Source organism: Clupea harengus, chromosome 3, assembly GCF_900700415.2.
Source record: "Clupea harengus chromosome 3, Ch_v2.0.2, whole genome shotgun sequence".
Taxonomy (NCBI): Eukaryota; Metazoa; Chordata; class Actinopteri; order Clupeiformes; family Clupeidae; genus Clupea; species Clupea harengus.
Genome location: NC_045154.1, coordinates 22,469,809 through 22,490,654, shown reverse-complemented (window position 1 = coordinate 22,490,654; position 20,846 = coordinate 22,469,809). Strand labels below are relative to the sequence as shown.

General features: G+C 44.3%; 1 protein-coding gene and 1 pseudogene across 2 annotated transcripts in view; both read left to right on the top strand.

The window, feature by feature from the left end:
• Positions 1-20,846, top strand: part of LOC105913405 (PDZ domain-containing RING finger protein 4-like) — a 98,878-nt gene that overhangs the window by 27,964 nt on the left and 50,068 nt on the right. The gene's annotated exons all lie outside the window — the stretch shown is intronic.
• Positions 13,891-14,009, top strand: LOC116220070 (annotated as a pseudogene).

Below are 20,846 nucleotides of genomic sequence, written 5' to 3'. Positions count from 1 at the left end.
AACAAGGCTGATGTGATGGGCATCAGCAAGCCTCAGATGAGATCCTGGGTTTTAGCAAAGCTAGCCTGTATTTCAGCTTTAAGAAATGATTATACTCTTTTACGTTGCTTACATTTTTGTTTAATAGGCGGGAGGCCATTTTCGCCAAGCTGAACACCTGCATTAAACTTTGAGTTCACTACAGTTTGACCTTGTATGCAATGCAATTCAACACAAAGGTCTTTATTGGAGTGCAGAGAGCAATAGAGCTGGGAAATGGCACAGATGCCTCAATTTAAGTCGATTCTGATTCAGAAGCTAGCGATTTGATTCAGATTCAGAAGCTAACGATTTGATTCAATTCGATTCTGATTCAGAAGCTAACGATTTGATTCAATTCTGATTCAGAAGCTAGCGATTTGATTCAATTCTGATTCAGAAGCTAGCAATTTGATTCAATTCGATTCTGATTCAGAAGCTAACGATTTGATTCAATTCTGATTCAGAAGCTAGCGATTTGATTCAATTCAATTCGATTCCGATTTTTATCGATAGGAATGAGATATGAAATACTATATAGCAGCTTAAAAAGATCTAAAGTATAGGGTGACCAGATTCCCCCTCAAATGAAATTGATGCAATATATTTCTGGTAGGTGTACGACACTGCGTGGTACTTATGTCTTCTCGATCATTTGTAAATTATCTTTCCGTGAGTAAAATGTGTTCCCCTAACATTTACCATAACTCTTGTCTTATTGCTCTTTACCCCATCACTAAAGTTTAAGGAAAGTGTAAATACCTTGACTTTTTATCAAAATAGGTTGATAAAAAGGTGCTGAAACACAGGACTGTCCGGGGATACAATGGGACATCTGGTCATTGAGAACAAATTGTGAAAACCAAATTCTTTTAATTTGAGGCACACATGGGTATAATTGCAGTGAAGAAATGGACGGATGTGTTAGCACTTAGCAGTTAGCTCAAGTTGAGCGAGAGAACGTCATCTAATAGAGCGGACTGGTAAACATGTTTAACCATTGAGAAAATTAACCTGCAAAACCAGAAAAAATGCATAGTAGCCGGGCACATTTTTTAATCGATAAAACAATATGTTTGCACTCCCCTAGAAAACAAGTATGTTTTAATGCCATTTTCTGATGGCTCCTGGATCATTTAATCCATAGTATATAGAGACATGTATAACATACAGTCATTTATCTGTCCTCCTGGTGTTTATAGGAGCAAATGGCGATTAGATAGTTAACCAAGCTTTATGCCCTCCATGCTGTCAGCTGACCCCCTGACCCTCAGAGGCATGGGGACCATTACACTGTGTGCAACATTGGGAGAGGGATGCTTTCCAGTGCAGTAGCACCTGGATGTCCAAATGTTGGCACGTTGTCCACAGCCTGCCCACATCAGATGTATGTAGGTATTTGGAGAAATCAGAAGAGAGCCTCTTTTCATCACCTGATTATCACCTGCCATCACCACAAATAAAGACACATCACTCGCTCCCAGGGAATACTGAGATGGGCTATATCAACTGTGTAGCCTGTGACTGTAATGTGTGTGTGTGTGTGTGTGAGTGAGTGGGGTATTGCGGATGGGGTATTTGGAGAGTGGACTAAGTGGGCTGGGTTAATAAAAGTTGAATGCATGGCTGGCCCTCAGGCAGACCCCTGCTGGTTTGTCTCAGTGGGCGCAGGGGGGCTCAGGCTGCCTATGATGGTGATTCCAGCCCCTCACCTGCCATTACTCGACACCCTGATAAATGAAGCCATTTGCAGGTCTTCTCATGGCCAGCTGTGAGGGGTGGAGTATGCATTATACATGTGGCTATATGCTGTCAACAGCAGTCACTATGCACTCACACACACACACACACTTGCTCTCACACACCCATACAGAGAGATTCTAAAATGTGTGTTCATCCCCTTCATGGCAAACCTGTATTTCAATGTCGGTACTGAAATCCATCATATCACAGATCATTGTGCTATACAGGATCTTTATTTTTTAACAAATTTAATCTAATTTTGGATAACAAGTAAATAAAACACATTTTGCATTCTAACAAAGAATTGCACTCAAAGCAAGCTGTAGGTGCTTTTTATGTGGCAGCATTTTCATATTTCTCTTTGATAATTTCACTGTTGAGAGGGGCAATTATATTTGAAAAAAATAATAATTCAGGTGGCAAACCCTGCGTTGAAAACGTGTTAAAAATTCACACGTTTGGCCCTCCAGATCTCCACCGCTTCGAGTGCCTCCTGCTGAGGGCTCTCAACCTTCACAGGCATTACCCCAGCTCTGTGCACAACATTAGAATTAGAATGTATTACAGAGGCCTCCAATCCAACCCCTCATAAATGCAACGGAGAGAAAAAAAAGTGGGCTCTTGTGTGAATGGTGAATTAATGGAACATCGAACTCTAAGCTTACTAACTATTCGACAAACGAAGAGGCTTGATTATGATGGGGTAATGATCTATAACACAGGCTGAAGTTGATCAGACAGTCTGCCTGACATTGTGACATCTACTGAGCGATGGAGTTGGAAATGAACAAAAATAGTGTCCAATCTAGAGCTATCAGAGATTGAATAGTGCGCTGACGTCAAGATATTGTAATGTGTTAAACATTCTTGTCTGGAATGGGTGTTTTATGACAAGCAACTAAATCGTCTTAATCACAATCTTTGTACTGTAATGTGTAAAAAATACTTGACAGACATTCAAGTGTTTAATTGATTAAAGAATTACACTGAATACTTTTTGGTAAAAGGGTCTGGACAGCCTGTCCTCCCTGCCCTTTGCGACACCAACCCCCATAGTGTTTTCTGTAACATGTAGGTAAACGGACCCTGAACAAGTCCATTGACAAGCAATAAAGTCCTGAAAGGGGACGTAGCTGAAGATTGATGCCAATCCAATCGTACACTTCAATTTAAAAAACAAAAAGTACTTTAAAAGCCTGTACATCAGCCTGTCAATATTTAACGGCCACCCACATATCTTGTGGGAAGAAAAATAAATGACCCTCGCAACTTTCAACCGACCCATTGTGTTTCTAAAAAGGAGTATCAGATCCGATTGACGTGTATGCAGATGAAACGAGAAAAGAAAGAGGACATAATTCGTGACCATGGTATCATCTAAAGGTTTGGTCTGTGTATTAATATTTCATAGTGCTACGTGAGGGTTTAGCACCTCAGTGGCACATGGAGCCAGGTGGCAGCGGGGGTCACACTCCACAGGGTGCACTGGAGGCAGAACCCCTCCAGTCTGGCGGCGTGTTCCACAGCCCCCCCCCCCCCCCCCCCCTCTTTCTCTCCATGTTAATTAGCCATAATTAACAGTCCACCGAACCGGTCAACGAGAGGTGGAGCCACGCTCTGGGCTGATACAGTTCTCTCTCTCCCTGCTCTCTCTCTCCCTGCTCTCTCTCTCTCCCTGCTCTCTCTCTCCCTTTGTTGGAGTCAGTCCCGTGTGTGTGACCTGAAAACAGAGAAGTGTTCATCTTCAGTTCTACTGCTCCTGGTGGTTCACTGAAAGGATGTTATTGAACAACATTGTTTACATTGTGAAATGTGTGGCTGTGGTTTTTATTATTATTATTATTATTATTTATTAAGCCAGTGTAATAGTACTGCAAAGCGGTCAAATGTCAAAGGAATACTTTTGTTATGTAACGGCAACAGGACATAATCCCATATGGGACTGAAAGCTACACATAATTATTGAGTCTACAAAAAAAGCAACTGCTCGCGCTTATCGATCGATACCAGCATCACATAGGTCCCCACCCCAACCCCCCCTTACATGGCCTCTCTGGACTCAATCAACATAAAGGTGAGCAGGTGGAGGGTTGAAAATTGCCCCAAAATGTCCAGAGCCCCCAATCATCTATATTAATCCCATCTTCCTGTGGCCAGTAAGAGGGAAAAACATATCTGTCCGGGGTGAGTTATTGATTTCATAAGAGCGGGTGTGTGTGTGCAGAGGCGGAGTCAGGGCTCGGCGTAACGAATGGGCTCCATGACCACACACTGCATCAAGAGCCATGGCAGAAAGCCTGCCGACGATTCTCAACCCCCCACCTCCTCCACTAATGCACTGGGGAAATCCAATTTCACATGGCCGTAATTGAAATTTATTTTGTCACCACAATGGCAAGTTAGAATCATTTATCCAGCTCCCTTTTATGCTCGAGGATATGCCTCCTCGCTGTAGCAAGCCTAAATTGTGTTAATAAAAAGATAAATCGGACAACATATCACGACACGGTATGAAACCACCTCTGGGTTGCTTAAATTACAATGTGTATGTTAATTGTGTCAAAACGTGTGATTGCTACTGGAACTACTGGAACTACTGTGAATCAGTCACAGTGGTAGATGGAGAAAAATGCTGTCAATTACCAAGAAATATTTTCGTATTACCTTAATATTACCATATTTTGAAATCTTAGTAAATCCAAGTAAATTAAGGCTGCCATCCTCCAAGTCAGGTAAAAAAAAAATGCTATCCACAGCCTGCTACCTCTCATCATTCTCTCCCTTTGTGGAAATGTGAGGTGCTAATTATGGTCTATCCAGCGATTTACCTTACCCTGAATACATCTCATCTCAGGTGAGTAACAGTGAAACACTTTGCAGTGCAAACATTGCTCACATTTAAGCGAAGTACAGTACTATTCAGGAATGGTTCTCCATCTCGGCTGAGATCCAGGATACTCCAGCCTTTAACACCCAGCTGGTTTCATGAAGCTGTTATTAGGTGATATTAAGTCATACCCTGGGTGTCTGTCTGGGTGTGTGTGTGTTTGTGTCTGTGTGTGTGTGTCTGTGTGTGTGTGTGTGTGTTTGGGTGTGTGTGTCTGTGTGTATGTGTGTGTGTGTGTGTGTGTGTGTGTGTGTGTCTGTGTGTGTGTGTGTGTGTGTGTGTTTGTGCATAGTACCAAGTGAGCTGCATAATCACAGCAGCCCATTAAGGGTTGCATTTCCTCCATCCCTGTGATTATAGTTTAATTTCCCTTATCAAGCGTCAATCTGTGATGGGCTCACAGCAGTCCCTAGTTCTCCCTACTGTCCCTAACTAATTGGCTGAGGAGCCTTTGGCATATCATATCATCATTATTAAACGAAAGGGATGGGAGCAGTCTGATGAATTGGTGTCCGCTTCTATGTTTTTTAATAGTAGATAAGAGAAGGTCTTTCCTAAATTACTCAATAAGCTTATGGAAATCATACCCATACCCAGGGCAGTGCTGTGTCTAGGAGATCCCTATGCTGTTGTTCTGAAGGAGGGGTCATGTCCTGTTTACTTGGATGTGTTTTCAGGCCAGAGGTTTTTCTCCTGTGCGTTAACAGTATATGTAGTGTATTACAGTTGTGAAATCCTGCCATGATAATGGTTATACTAGCTGACTCTCCATCAGGTATTGTTATCATCAACCTTTTTTCATTTGAAGTTCATGTTCCTGTGCCATAAAACCAGCGGGGTGTGTGTGTGTGTGAGCGTGCGTGCGTGCGTGTATGTGTGTGTGTGTGCGTGCGCGCGTGTGTGTGTGCGCGTGCGTATGTGTGTGCGTGTGTGTGGCGTAGCTGAACATCTGGCACTGGTGTGATTGGTCTGGTGTGCCCGCAGGCCTGTTTCATGGGTGATAAATGGTGGTGCTCAGAACATGTCATCAGGGGCAAAATGAACTCGCCAGAAGCAACCTGTTATTCTCCCCTCCAAATGTCTTATGATGGTGGAAAGTCTCAGACAGTATCGCCCATCCAGCCTCTTATGTAGGCTGGCCACTAGCCATCGCTCTTGTGTAGCCACTCTTATGGCTAAATCACTCTTATGTAGCCACTAGCTATTGCTGTTTGTCCTTTGAAGCAATTTGCTGTCGCACATTTAGTTTGGGCCCAGGCCCAGCAGTGTTACTGAAACTGATGCCATGCTCTGGGGCGCTCTGCCCCCTTTAGAGTCCTAACTCCACTGTTTGAATGAGAAACCTCCATCAAAGGCAGGTGAAGGTGACACACCGATTGTTTCGGGTCCATTCTAATCGCACGGCCCCCTCCAAAGGCATCTAAATGAAAGGTATCCAGGGTCCATTACCAGGCAGGGCATGGTTGAGGAGTCGGGACTTGCCTGAGGAAATCCTTTCTCCTGTTTCAGTCAAAACCAGAGCACGTTGGGCCTTTGTCTCAGGTTGGAAATCGCAGCAGGTCTGGTTGTGGGACACACACTCAAGTCAAGCCCAAGTCTTACATTTTTAATGGATTAACCCAGTCGCTGGGATGGGGCTTGACAAAGTGCTGCTTGGAGATGTAGTAGGCTTTCCCAGCGCCTGATAATAATTGATGGATGAGTGTGGTGTGAGGCAATGACAGGCTGGTTGTCTGGCCTTTACCCTCTGCTAGTTCAAGCCTTATATGTGTGAAATAGCCAATTACGGCAAGGTCTATCATGAGGAATAGGCCAATGCGCAAATGGCTCGGTCGGGACATCACGGTGGCAGTAGATGGAAGAGGACCGAGATAAAGTTCTGCTCGGAACAGCTGCTCCCTCCCCGGCCTTTTGGATGAGGAGAGGAGAAGGACAAGAGACTCAGGTAGAGCTACATCTATCCACAACGTCCCGACCCTCTACTAACTTGAGGTTTACGACCCTTGATATAAGCGTGTTATACACAGCCTAATTTACGGATATAAATTTTCCTTTTAGTGGCTGTTAAAAGGCTAATGGATACAGCAGTGGTTTTTCTGGCAAACCTTACGTGTGTGTGTGTGTGTGTGTGTGTGTGTATATATAATTTGTTTTTCTCCTCCACCAAGCTTGGAGCAGTCATTGATAGGACTGTGTGGTAACACAGCCATTGGCTATTGACAGAACAATCTATCTTTATAAAAGACAGTGAGGAATTCCAATAGACTCTCCAGAATCCCATTATCAGAGATAATATATGACTGCATCTAAATATAAACTGGGGATGCAATACAGTGACTCCACCGTAGGTTTTTTTCCTATACCTCTCTCTCACTCTCCTGGATATATGGCGTGCCATTGGACAGGCGGGGCAATGAGCAGAGCCGGCTCTCCCTTACTGTAATTGGGCGGGTTATTTTTACATGACGGCTTCGCCTCTTGCCGCTCCGTGGGCTGTGAAACAATATCTCTCACCCGTTTGCTCATGTTCGATCTCTCTCAGCCTTCCTCACTCACTCACATTCCTCACTCAGTCCTTCAGCTCTTTTTTCTGTACCACAGACATTCCTCTCTTGACGATGGAAAGCTGACAAGCGAAATTGAGAGACGAACCGATGAGAAATATGTGTGCTGATATTTTTGGAGGGAAAAAAAGCTGTGGAGATGAAAGGCATATCTATCTCTAAAGGGTCTTCTGTTTAAGGGTAAATTATTAATACAGAAGCACATTTTGTAAGCACTGTTGAGTACACTGTAGTTGAAGTATTTTTTAATTGAGGTTGGTGAGCTTATTCCAAATTCATTGAGCGCTAACTCTCTGAAGACCGGTCCATTTATGGTGACCCATCATACAAGTCTTTTTAAAGTAATTTCCAGTCAGAGATTATTTCCATTTAATATAAAACTTTTATTTTTGTGTGTCATTTGGCTGAAATCGGGGCATGTAAATGCTGTGAATTAATAAGGGGAAAAAAAAGCTGTCTTAGCGTTTTGGCTCAGCCGGCTATTCAAGTGACACAATCCATCATGCAAGGAAGAGCAATTGGCTCTTTCTGAGAAGCCCTTTTTTTCTATGCCAGTATTGATTCAGCTGCTGTTCTGCAAGGCGAAAACAGTGCCACTTTCATTTGGTGTGCAAATCCTTTACAAGAGCATGGGGAGTAATGAATCAGCCCACTATCTTCCAGTAATTCATTTCCATCAGAGGCCCAATGCATGGTACAACCCCTGATTGCAGTTCAGTTGGGCTGAGGTCATATTTGATGGCATCATTGTTTCCTCTTTGCTAAACCATTGCAAACATCATGTTGTTAAGGAGAAAGTATTTGATGGGCCATGGGAACACTGGAGTGATCCCTGTTGATATTTAGCGATGCGGTTTTTATGATGATACATTCACTGTCAGATCGGAGGGGCTCAGTGCTAAAGAGCCTGGTCATCTCTAGTCAACAGATTCATGTATTTTCTGCCATTGAGTCCCCTGCTAAGGTGTTAGGTACATGTAGAGCTGCTTACTGTATTGGTGGTGGTGGTGGGGGGGGGGGGGGAGTAATAAATGCCTACCAAGGCAGAGCAGTAGGCGTTCAGTCATCTGTGGGCGATGGATCCATGTAGAGTGTCCATTACAGCGCTGTGATTGGCGTGGGCAATGGTGCCTGGGATTGGACAGGGTGAGTGCTGGGCGGCCCAGAGAGTTCTGGCCCATTTGTCAGACAGTGACTGAGAAATGACCCCTTCGACCCCTGAGTGACCCCTCAAACACAATTACATGGAAAGGGATGGCTTGGCTTATTGATGCCCATGGCTAACAGTGCGCTAACGTGCCGTTAGTATTTCACCATCCGTTACTATGGCTTTAATTTGAACATGCTATGCTTCAGTTGATGATGTGTGGCAAAACAGGAGGCACTGTAGCAAAGAGATGTCATCCATTTTAACTCACATGCACCAGGGTTTGAAAGCCCCCATGCTTGGAAATGTAACTATAAGGATTATTGTGCAGTTTGGGATGCCAAGGATTCTTGAAAGTGGTTCCTTTTTGTAATGGTCTCACTTCATGCTTTCCTCTGAGCGCATTTTCAGTAAAACACACAATTAGGCAAAACATTCCACATTCAATTTAATTTCTGTCAGAAACTGATGATGTGTTCCAGGTTAGTATGATTTTCTAGGTGTGATGGACAGCTGTGATCAGCACTGAAACATTTCAAAAGATGTGGAACATTGGAGAAGGAGACTGACTACACTCTATTTAAAAAAAAAAAAACAGTAGTAGTTACAGTCCCTGCCATTTTCCTCATGTGTTAGGGAAATATTGAAAACCCTGAAGACAATCCAAATGGCAAAATGCACTGTAATTGGTGTGTACACCTGCTATGGTAATTTCTCAAAAAACAGCTATCAGATGCCAGAGATGCCTCTTCCTCTCTGGGTTAGTGTTGTGCCTCTTCCTCTTCCTCTCTGGGTTAGTGTTGTGCCTCTTCCTCTTCCTCTCTGTTTTAGTGTTGTGCCTCTTCCTCTCTGTTTTAGTGTTTTGCCTCTTCCTCTTCCTCTCTGGGTTAGTGTTGTGCCTCTCATCCATTTCCGCCTTGCTGCCTCCCCGCACACGCCGCTGTATTTGTGCGATGGTGTGTTGACTCGTCACCCTGCTGCTCCTCTGCAGTCCGTGTGCGTGTGTGTGTCTTGTGTGTGTGTGTCTTGTGTGTGTGTGTCTCTCTGTGTGTGTGTGTGTGTGTCTCTCTCTCTCTCTCTCTCTCTCTCTGTGTGTGTGTGTGTGTGTGTGTGTGTGTGTGTGTGTGTGTGTGTGTGTGTGTGTGATGTAAGAACCAGCGACTGGCTTCTGCTGTGGGAGAAACCTACTGCTTCTTCCTCTTTTTTTTTCCTCTCAGGGAATTGGCAATAAGCCCAAGTTCAGCCCATCGATTTTTCCTCCTCTCTCCTTGTAAAAGAAAACCTGAAATAGTTCTCCCCGCTGCCTTTTACAGGTTACTGCTTTTGGTGTTTTCAGTAAAGTTTATAGCCAGTGATTTATGTAACTCTTCGCTCCCGTACCTCCAGTGTTGGAGGCAGCCTTTACTCATTTGGAGATCATATCATTCTGCTTGCTGTACTGTATGTGTTCACATTAGTTATCTGTCTTTCCATTTATCTATCTAGTCTGTTTGCCTGTGTGTCTGTATGTCTGTCTGTATGAGTCTTTCTGTGCGTGTGTCCGCTGGCCTGCTGTCTGGCCGGATGTATCTCCTCTCCAAGGGCCACACAAGCGTGTAGCTATGTGCTTTTCAGCCAACATGTATTCTCTCCTTGACCTAAGTGTATGACTTGTGGGCCATGATGACGTGCTTTGGGCAGAGCAATCGCAAAATCTGTGCATTTCTTTTATAAACACCATTTACACGTAGTCTGCCCTTGACTTAGATGCTTTTCAGCTACGCACCTCTAAGGGGTTGTAGTCAAGATCAAACAATGTAAAATAATTGTGGGTCAAATTTTGGTTTTCATCTACTGAAATAATAATAATAATTACATTATTTATCTTAAAAATGTAAAACCATATTAGGCCTACATTATATTATGGTAATATTTTACAGGAAAAAAAGTCTGTCAACAAGCCTGGTAAATAAATAGTTCAACTACAATAAAACTCAGCAATATCAATTAAAGGCGGTAAAGACCTCACTCAGTGCAAGGCAGACAACCGCGAGTATTCTAACCTCGTTGGGATATACTGAAACTTACCGATGGGCAGTGCATCTAGTGATTTCGACTTGACCATGAAGCCATCATCCACTACACACAGTCACAGGGCCGAACAACTGTGATGTATAACAGTTAATAGTAAATAGTGCCCTGACTGTTCTTGCATCTGGGTCATTTCAAAAGCAGGCTCATCGGTGCAAGGTGTTTGATTACCTTACTATTTAGTGTTTAATAATTGGCTATGCAACACGATCTTAAGCTAAGACATTTTCCTCTTCCTCAATTTCAACACCTCCAACACGTCTTAATGAGGAGACCTAGAAAATGTGGGATTTGGTTAATTTACTTGATTGTTGGGTTTACTAACGTAAGCTAACTTACTAATGTTAGCTAACATGCTAATGTTTAGATAGATGGCTCACAACAACCTAGGCTACGGCATAGGCTCTGCAGGCATGCAAAAAAGGCCTTACATGTAAATGGGAGAATATGGCCTTAAATAAGCATCATTGTGTGGATAGCGCCACCATACATAATAGGCAAATGTGTATGCTTTCCTGTCATTAGCCTGATACAGTTGACCATTGCAGTTCAGTGTTTTGTGCCCCTGAATCCAAGTTAACCTCAGAAATTCCTCTTTGCCAGAACCCACCTAACGAACAGGGACTGGCTTAACGAGGCATTGTTCCTGCTCAGCAGTGTGGGCCATATGGCCATGGGAAAGTGCCCCACACGATTACTAAATTGGGCCTAATTAGATAGATGACGAGGTCACAGGCAATGATAAAGTCAAGGGAGGCACTGAATGATGACCATGTCTGCCAGTCGCCGAAACGTGCTCTGGAGCCCAGAGTGGTGCATTTCACTGGGCTTAAATAGAAAGCCATTAAGGCCAATTATGGCAGTGCCTATAGGAAAGGCAACTTTGTCTGTCACCCTCCAACCCTTCGCTTTGTTCAGAGAGCCTCATACATGAATGAGCTGGAGTGGCCTCGTTCCTCACAGCCTCACAGCAGCTGAGGGTCAAGAGGCATCCAGCTGTACTTCACACTGATGATGATGAAGACAAGGGGAATACTGGAGAAATGGTTTTGCATTCGGCCATATACAAACCGCTGATCAAAGACCCAAGGAATTGCGTAACATGCTGTCAGTGTGTCATTTTAAATGTGCAGTTTTCAGATTAATATTATAATACAAGGAGCCTTCTAAAATGTTTCCGGAATGAAATGTTTAAGATTTAAAAACGGAAAGCTAACAAAAAAGTGCTTTAAGAGCTGAACATTGAACAAACTAAGACAAAATAATATCAAATTGAAGTGAATACAAAAACACCAAAAAAGAGTATCCTCGTTGAAGAGTGTTGCACCAGATGTGGCAGGATGTGGTCTGTTGTTTGGTCCTAGCCTCTACGACACGTTAACACGGAGTCACTTTCTCCACTCCCAGTGCTTTCAAGGCAGCTCTGCTCGCATATATTTCAACGTTGACAGGCCTCAGCCTGTATGAACCATTTGCTATATTTAGTGGACACCCCCTGTTACGTCCGTCCCCGCGTGTGGTTGACCTCCCTGAACCCGCGCTCTTCAATTAGCTGGTGAAATGAACAGCACTAAATCTTCAGCAGGACAGGGGATGGCAGGGCAGCCATGAGGTGAGCCCCACAATGAGGGATTAAAGACACTGTATTACCTCAGGCATTACAATGCCATGACCATAGACAGCGTGTGGGGTGTGGGGTGTGGGGTGTGGGTGTTATGTTATTGGGTTAGTCATTGTCTTTAGAAGCATATCACACATCTTTGAATACAATTTTAAATGACCCAATTTGAAAAATCAGACCACCTTTTCAGTTCTTATATCATAAGTTAAGCCTTAAATCTTCATTTTAGGCTTAAATTGGCTTAGAAACAGCCCATGGCGTTACACCTGATTAAATAAAAATACTAGTTTGAAACGACACAATAAAATACATATAAACTGTGTTTAATTTCTACACGTACTCATAAAACGTAATAGTTCCGCATACGTGTTAAAACAAATGAGCCTATAGTTGCATTGACTGCCTTTTGAGCTGCTCCATGCTACTGCTGCCATAGACTGGGGGGGGGATTGCACTTCCATTTACGCCAGTGAGAGTGTTGCAACTCTTTTTCCATGCAGCTCTGACATAGCTCTTTGTAGCATGCATGCAAATATGTCCCTTCAAATAATTATTATCTATATTAACTATAGGTTGAGTTCATGGTGAACGTGTGCCTTTGCTGAATGGATGGTTGCTGTGTATCTTGTGACACAACTGTAAGCACAAGCCTCCTGCAGGCATTTTTAATACAAAGCGAACATGATGCCGTCTGCCCACGCCTTATCCAACAGGGGGTATAGTGTCAAACCATTCTTGTGCAGGTTGAAGTGTTCACGTCCACACATAGAGTAAGACAAATCGTAGTCCTCTGATGCAGTGATGCAATTACGTTTCACAGTTTCCAGTGAAAATGCATCTGTAGTTTCCTCTTATAATGCCTACTATTAGCAGTGGCAAAACAGTATTGTCAGCTCATTCCTTTGGTAGAACTACAAGAAAATGAATGCTTGTTTGGTGAGGAGACAATCCAATTTCCCCCGGTTGAGTATCAGTTGTGGTAAACAATAAACAAAGGACCGTATAATCAAAAACAATCAAAAACAATCCCTACATTTTTTCAATGTCACCCTGCATTACGAATTAAATTATGTGTTTTGGGTGCCTTTTAAGACACTTTCATACCGGTATCATAAGAACTCAAATGTGTGTGTAAAAATAAGATGAACACTCAACATGTAATTTCTACTTTGCCTCCATTAAATTTATTCAAAGTGTTCTGTGGAGGTCTAGGTCTCCACCACGCAACAGTTCTGTTGACGCTGGTCTTCACAAGTAACACCAGCTCACCATCAAGGAGACAGATCCTCTATGGCAGTTCGGAACATTTTATATGGCAGCCTCTTTTCTGAACTGCAAATCTCTCTGAAGCTTAATGATTTTCTAAGGTTGGAGGTAGAGCGATTGTCTGGTGGTTAAAAGAAGTGGAAGGTTTGCCTCAAGTGTAAGTGTCCTTGACCAGGACATCGTACCCCTTAAGCTACCGACAAACTGGCCGGCGCCCCGCGTGGCTCTGCTCACGGTAACTCTGTGTGAGCGTGTATGTGTGAATGACAGAATGCGAGGCATGTCTTTGAAATGCTTTGAGAGTTCACTGGTAGAGGAGCGCAATAGAGATGCATTTCACTGGCCATTTCACCCCTAAGAGGAGATCGAGGTTTGGATTCCATCAACGAGGAAGAGAATGGCCACATCAATAGAGTCTGGTGAGTGTATCGAGGAAGAAAATGGCCACATCAATAGAGTCCAGTGAGTGTATTGAGGAAGAGAATGGCCCAAAAAGGACAGTCAGCGTTGAAGAGCTCAATGGACCTTTGGGTTGCAGTGTTGAGTTGGCATCTTTTGCTCTCGCTACATCATGTCTGACAGCCATACCGCACTGAGCACGCCCGATCTCGTACGATCTCAGAAGCTAAGCAGTGCTGGGCCTGGTTAGTACTTGGATGGGTGACCAACTTGGAATACCAGGTGCTGTAATCTGAAGCTGGGTGGGCCAACCCTTCGCTCAGTGGATTTACTTGATTACTGAAACATCGAGAACAAGTAGATACCAAATCGGTGGAAACTTGTTATCGATGGCCTATGCTCCACGATGGAGTGAGAAGGCGAACAACAACAACCTGATGTCTGAAGCCTCTTTTGGCTTAGAGAAGAATGAGACACAGGAGGAGGCAGGGGAAGTGGAGGAGGGATGAGGGAACATCATGTCTGTTGTTTGTGTAATAAAGTATCCGAATGAGAGTTGGAACCTGCTTTATTCACGACCACAGTTTAACAGATAGAATCTATGTGTGTCGAGTTCCCGCTAACAACATAACCAAATACGTGAAGTTAATCCCGCGAGACCCACTCATAGAACGGTAACACTTTAGGATCAAACCGTTAAACAGTACAGCTATCTACAATGTCCTTTTCAGAGAACCATTTGAACAGATTCATTTTGAGAATGGGTAGACAAACAAAGCCATCTGTTTTTATTACGACAGTGTTTAAATTTTATGTCTTCTCTTTGAATAATTTCAGTTCATTTGCCTGGATGATAATCAAGATTGTGATCACTGTTTATAGCTGTTTAACAAAATGGTTTGATCTATGACAATGGGAAGCGAGCTATCTTGGTGGTAAGCACGAGATTAGTTTAAAAAAAAGGAGTTTTAAAAGTTTGCAGATAAGATTATGCTTCCTTGTGTTTGCTCTAGCTTTGCATCTGTCCTTAGCTGTCTGACTGTTTGGACAAATACTGTAAAAGCCATTCTGGGTGAATGACATCTTACACCGATATTTCCTGCCTTGAATATTTCACTGGTGATGTCGGCCCATTTCTCACATGGCGCGAGTGTCTTTTGCAGCTGTGCATTTGAAAGACGTTGGGACAGGGCCCAGGCGACGGTGACATGGCCTCGAGGCGAGCCATTTTGAAGTATGTGTTTACAGTATGCGTAGACGTGCTAGTCGGCTCTCAGCAGAAGCCTTTCGCACCTCCCCATGCTGTTATGGATGAATGCCTCAAAAAGCATCTCGCCAGCCGCTGTGATGTCAAACCCCCCCCCCCCCCCCCCCCCCCCCCGGCAAGCCACACTGGACCAGGCTGAGTAATGCCGCTGCTCCTTCGCTCATAACCATTGGCTGATTTGTGAATATTGCTCCCCTTTGGTTTCATCTTTTCTGTGTGCTATGAGCTGGAAACCATTCCCGGAAGGCCACTCCCAGGGCCCTTAATTTATCTCCTGTGGATTAACGTTGTGTTGCCACGGAGATCGCCGGACCGTGCCCGTCGGTGGGACCGAAAGGCAAACGGCAAGGATGTAGCGACCTGCAGTGACCCTGGTGGAGGGGAGAGAACCGGAGCGATTGGATATTACCAGTGCCGGCGCTGGACGTTATATTCTTCACCCCAGACAGAAGGACATATGGAGCGCATTGGTTTGTCCTTGGCTGATGCAGGGTTCTGATAGATTCTCTGCAGGCGCTTCTTTCCTTTAGACCCCTCGCACTGACACCTGATTAACAATACGCTTATTGATGCCTTTCAACCACATGGCTGGACAAAAGATATTTTACCTCATAGCAGCTGAAGATGACCTGCTCTGGTCTCAAGGCTGAGGGTCACTGAAATGAGAGGAAGGACAATCATGTGACCTATAGCAAGCCAATCCTCTAGACCAAAACATGCCAATAGAGTATTCTGTATTTGGTGTTCTTGGTGTAATTGGTGCTTTGATCAATATATTGGATCAATATATTTCTCATGAACAAGCATTCAACCGATATGTATCAGTAATTCTGTTTATTGTGACATTTACCTCAGTTGTGTCTTGGGATGAAGCCATGAAGAATGGATTCACGTGTGGTTTCTCTGTGTTGCAATGTGCATATCAATATTGATCTCTTGCTTGCTCTGTTATTGTGAGGGGGCTTGAAGGTGCCTCAACGCTGTTGCAGTCAAGACCCCTTAAAAGATGTATCAGTCCAGGGCTTTATCAAACCACTGGGTCGCTCTGCTGTAACATCACCCCAAAAATAAACTCCCAGCACTCCATCAACTGACATCCAATAATTCCGTGTTCCTAATAACTGGAAAAGCAGTGGTTGTCCCCGGAGACCGTTTGTGAAAGAGAAGGTGGTGCCGGTGAGCTGCAGCGGTTTATTTGTTTTCATGTCTTCAGTTGAAAGTTGCAAATCAAGAGAGCCTGCCTCCAGGGCATTGCATAGACTGATGGGAAATCTGGATTTGGGCATGGTCCAGTCCTCTGAAGAGCACTTGGATGCATTTCCACCACGTCAACCTTGCTGAAGTGTGTAATATGAAATGACCGTGTGAATGGGAACGTGTGACGTGAATATGAATGAGAGTCTCCTTCAGGAGTATTGGCATTCTTTTTGAACATTTGAACACCGTTTGAAACAGATTCAAACTAAAGTCAGAATATTTTGTTCTCTTTTGAACTGAATTTTTAAAAGACTGACCTGAAATATTTTCCTCTGTTTTCGGATATAGCCTATTTATAGTTTCTAGTGTCTACTTTTCCTTGTTGGATCAATACCGGCTGGTGCATTCTACAAAAGCAAGCTATTGAAGAGGCAGAATGGTGAAAATGGTCTGTATTGTTTTTACTGACACACTTATGCACAATTAACATATAAAAGAGGAGAGTCATTTGACCTCTGCTGCTGTCTGACCTCAGTGTTAAACAGCACTGTGTTTAGCAGTCTTTTTCCATTCCTTTGAAGCAGATAACGGCCCGGTAACTATTTGTCTTTAACATTTCTCAGTTTATTTTTTATATAATGTAGATAATATCCCAAATGTTAAGTGTAATTTGATTAACTTTATATGATAAATTGCTTCTTTTATCACATTTATGGTTATCATTCCAGTGATTTGAAACTGAAACAATTGCCCTTTCTATCCTAATGTTTTCAGCAAGAGCGTGGAGAAGCCAGCATGCAGCAGATTGCAGAGTCATAACCCAGTATCAGTTACACTTTGGTATTACTTCCTTATCAGGGTAGCTGAAAATAAGGTTTTCCTAATCCTTGACTAACCTGTGTGCACAAAATCGAGTCTGATCCGTGGGTGGCCTTATTAGCGTGAACCTAGCCGCACTCCTGTTTGGCAGTGTTTTGTAGAGTTAAAGATTTTAAGCTTATCCCGTGGCTAGGAGATGAATTTTCTCACAGCTAGTAATGCAGAGAGAGCCAAATGAGACCACATTTTTGGGAGTGTGTGAGTGAATGTGTCTGTGTGTGTGTGTGTGAGAAAGAGAGAGAAAGAGAGTGTCTTGGTGTGTGTGTGTTGTGTTTGTGTGTGTGCATCTTCATCTGCGTGTGTGTGTGAGAGAGAGAGAGAAAGAGAGAGAGAGAGAGTGTTTGGTGTGTTTGTGTGTGTGCATCTTCATCTCTGTGTGAGAGAGAGAGAGTGTTTGGTGTGTGTGTTTGTGTGTGTGCATCATCGTGTGTGTGTGTGTGTGTGTGTGTGTGTGTGTGTGTGTGTGTGTGTGTGTGTGTGTGTGTGTTTGTGCACAAGTCTGTGTGCAGCTCAGGGCTGCATGATGAAGGGAACACAAATTATAGAACACAAAAAGACCTGGAGGCGAGTCCTTTTCTACACGGCTGGAGATGAGCACAAATTGCTTCCGCCAGAATCGTATCATGCCACCTCATTTTGGGTTTTAAGCTTAGTCTCAAAAAAATCGCATTTGAAGGAGATGAGAAAATACCACGGATCTTGAATTGCATCATACAGGGAACACGAAACAATAGCCACGGCTATATATATATTTATCCCAGATGCTAATGCAGCCATGCATTTTCTGACTGTCTGGGTCCAACTATAAGTGCATAGTTACAGAAACAAATGTATGTGTCAAACTTTTATAGAATCACTTCCATGACCATATAACTTTTATGAGTCAATTCTGCCTCGCAAGCTGCAGAACAGGCTTGGAAAATTGTTTCGCCCCGAAGGTCAGGAGAAATTCACCTGCTGTTGAAATCAATCTGAGAAGCCATCGGAATGACAGGCATCTCAGATTTTTATTATTCCTCACTGTTCCTGGCTTCGGAAAATGAATACAAACTGACTCGTAGTGCATCTAATCTCGCCAGCCTGTTAGTACTAGCCGGATCCCGAGCAGCTGCAACCATTGCAAAGCATGCATGTTGTAATAACCCCCCCCCCCCATACACACACACACACACACACACACACACACACACACACACACACACACACACACACACAGACACACAGCCCCTCCTTGATCTGTTAAGGCTTGCAATCACTACATGGAGGCTTTGCCATTCATTTTGTGCTAGGTTGTCTCCTGCCGTGGAAGACCTTGTGGCGTTTGCAGTTTTTACAAGCGCCTGGCGGGCCGAGGCCACGCTGTTCTCATCGATAGCAATAATGGCGTTGCGACAGGCGGAGAATAGGATAGGCCCCATTGTTTAAGCACGACGCACTCCGTCTCCCCCCGCTCCAAATGACATTGTCTAAAAGGCCTTACACAGGACATGGATAGTTCATGAGCCTATCACTGCGTTGCTGATATCAGCATAACTCTCGATGCGGGTGCTTGGCTGGCTAGGGGTTCTCAGGAGCCCTCTCTGCCCTCTGCACAGATTGTCATATAGATCTGTTTTCACTCCTCGCCAGAAACAAAAACTCTCTTTTACAATCTGGACTTTATTGAGCGTATTGACAGGGCGCGAGCAGCCAGCGCTAGGCACGGTGCGTGAAATCAATCGTACGCGCCTAGTTCAGTGCTGTGTTTCGTTTGTCCATCCCTCGTTGTCAGTGGGGCACATCCATGTCCCTCTTACGGGTCTCAAGGCACCTCTCGGAACCTCTCACAACGGCTGCCGGGAACAGCAGCGCATTCGCACGTTTGCACAAAACATGGATGCTTCACAGTGAGAGGTAAAGGGGACAGAAGCTCTAAGTGAGAAGATCCAGGCGGAAGTTTATTAGTGAAAGATTTGATTGAAGCTGACCGAACAATCGCTTTAAACTGAATGTGTCAGACGAGATTTCAATGTAAGTTCTAAACAATTCAAATCATTGACACATCATGTCAGACATGTTTTGAAATGCTTTAATTTTGTTTACGACAACCCGCTGGAATGAGTTTCTACTGCTAGGGCCCAGTAACTGATTTGCCTAAATCATGTGGTAGTAATCCGTTTCTAATCAAAGTATGCAAAAGATGTTTCATAAGCTGAAGTAGAGGTAAAGGGCAAAACTTAATCAGTTTTTTTGTGTCATAAATGAAAAGGAAATTATAAGAAATAGGAACAAAGAGTATGAGAGGACAGCAATTTATGCAAAGCACCTACTGGGCATCGAGTAATTGCCTTTGTGTTCATTTGCTGAAGTCATCAAAGGGTGACAAGAGTCGCCCCGAGGGTGTGACACCTCTCTCTGCGAGGGTGACACTCCTCATCGCAGTGTGTCCCCGCTGTGGCGGCGAGGACGGTGCACCACGGTGAGACGTCGGAGGTGAAACCGCGTCCCCCTACACCTTGAGGACGTGAGCGGTCATATGTGGGTCCAAACATTCCATTTGACCCCCCGGCTTTGAGGTGTGACACAGAAGACCTCACCACCCAGCTCTCTCCCACTCAATCCTCTCTGTAACGCACCGCCATCTTAGTGCAGCCACCGCCTGACCCCCCCCACGTGAGTCAGATACAAATGACATTTGCTAAGCTCTTCCAGTGTCATTGAGATGAAATTGGAACAGTGCATTTGACATCTGGAGTGAAGTCATGTCTGTGTACACGCCTCAGGGATGCGGACAGTTACACAGCTGTCACACTTGACCTCCACCTCTGCGGCGTGACAAATAAGCCCCTTTCGCCCAGCGTGCTCCCTCTCCATCTACTGTCTGATGGGTGACACATACACACATACAGCACCCTCCACACATGTACGGCACACACAAATAACATTCGCTCCGGTCTTCCCGGCGTCAACGCGATCGAATGGGAACTGCATGTTAATACCAAACCCAGTTAAGCCCCACAAGGGGTATGCTTTGACCTGTGGTACCTTTCATCCAGCTCTCTCCTCCTGCGATTCATCTGGGCTGTTTTCTCACCCAGAGGTTGCCGGGCGAAAGCACCTTCCAAATAAACCATTCACGTCCCTCCGCTGCCGGAGTGTCGTCCTTTCATGCACCTCTATCAGAGAGCGCAGCCGGGGGCGATGCTCCAACCGTCGGCCACGTGCAGAATGGTAATGGCAGCTGGGGCTTTGTGGGCAGACATGCTATGACAGTGTGCTCTGGAGATGAGGGGCCATGTGGCAGCCTCTCAAATAAGGGAAGCTTCAGAGCTCACCTGTGGCCACACCAGTGGTTTGCTATAGCCGTTATGCGCAGTGCATTGACAACTGATGTTTAGCTAGTTGAAGTGAAACCCAAAGCTGTAGCAGCACTATCAGCTATTCCTTTTAGGTTATACCATCTACAGCACGCGTGAAGTGATCAAGGATGTTCACGCTTTCAGTAATGCTCATATAGCAAGTTTTTTGTCATGGGCTGGGAGAAATATCGCTCCAAATATTCCACTCTCCCCAGAGTTTGCAGCCTTCCTCGCTTCATTAATTCCACAGGGTTTTGGGTGTGTAAATAATACATGATCAGATTAATATGGATTACACGATGAGCAGAATAGAGGAGGAAGCTACATTTCGGGAGGAGCTCAGAACTGTTAAAAGTTTCCGTCTCTGCATTGAAGTTTTGTCAAGTTAACTTGCTGTCCTTAACTAACTCTACACTGCTACAAGGCTTGGTGCGCGCCTAGAGCGAAACC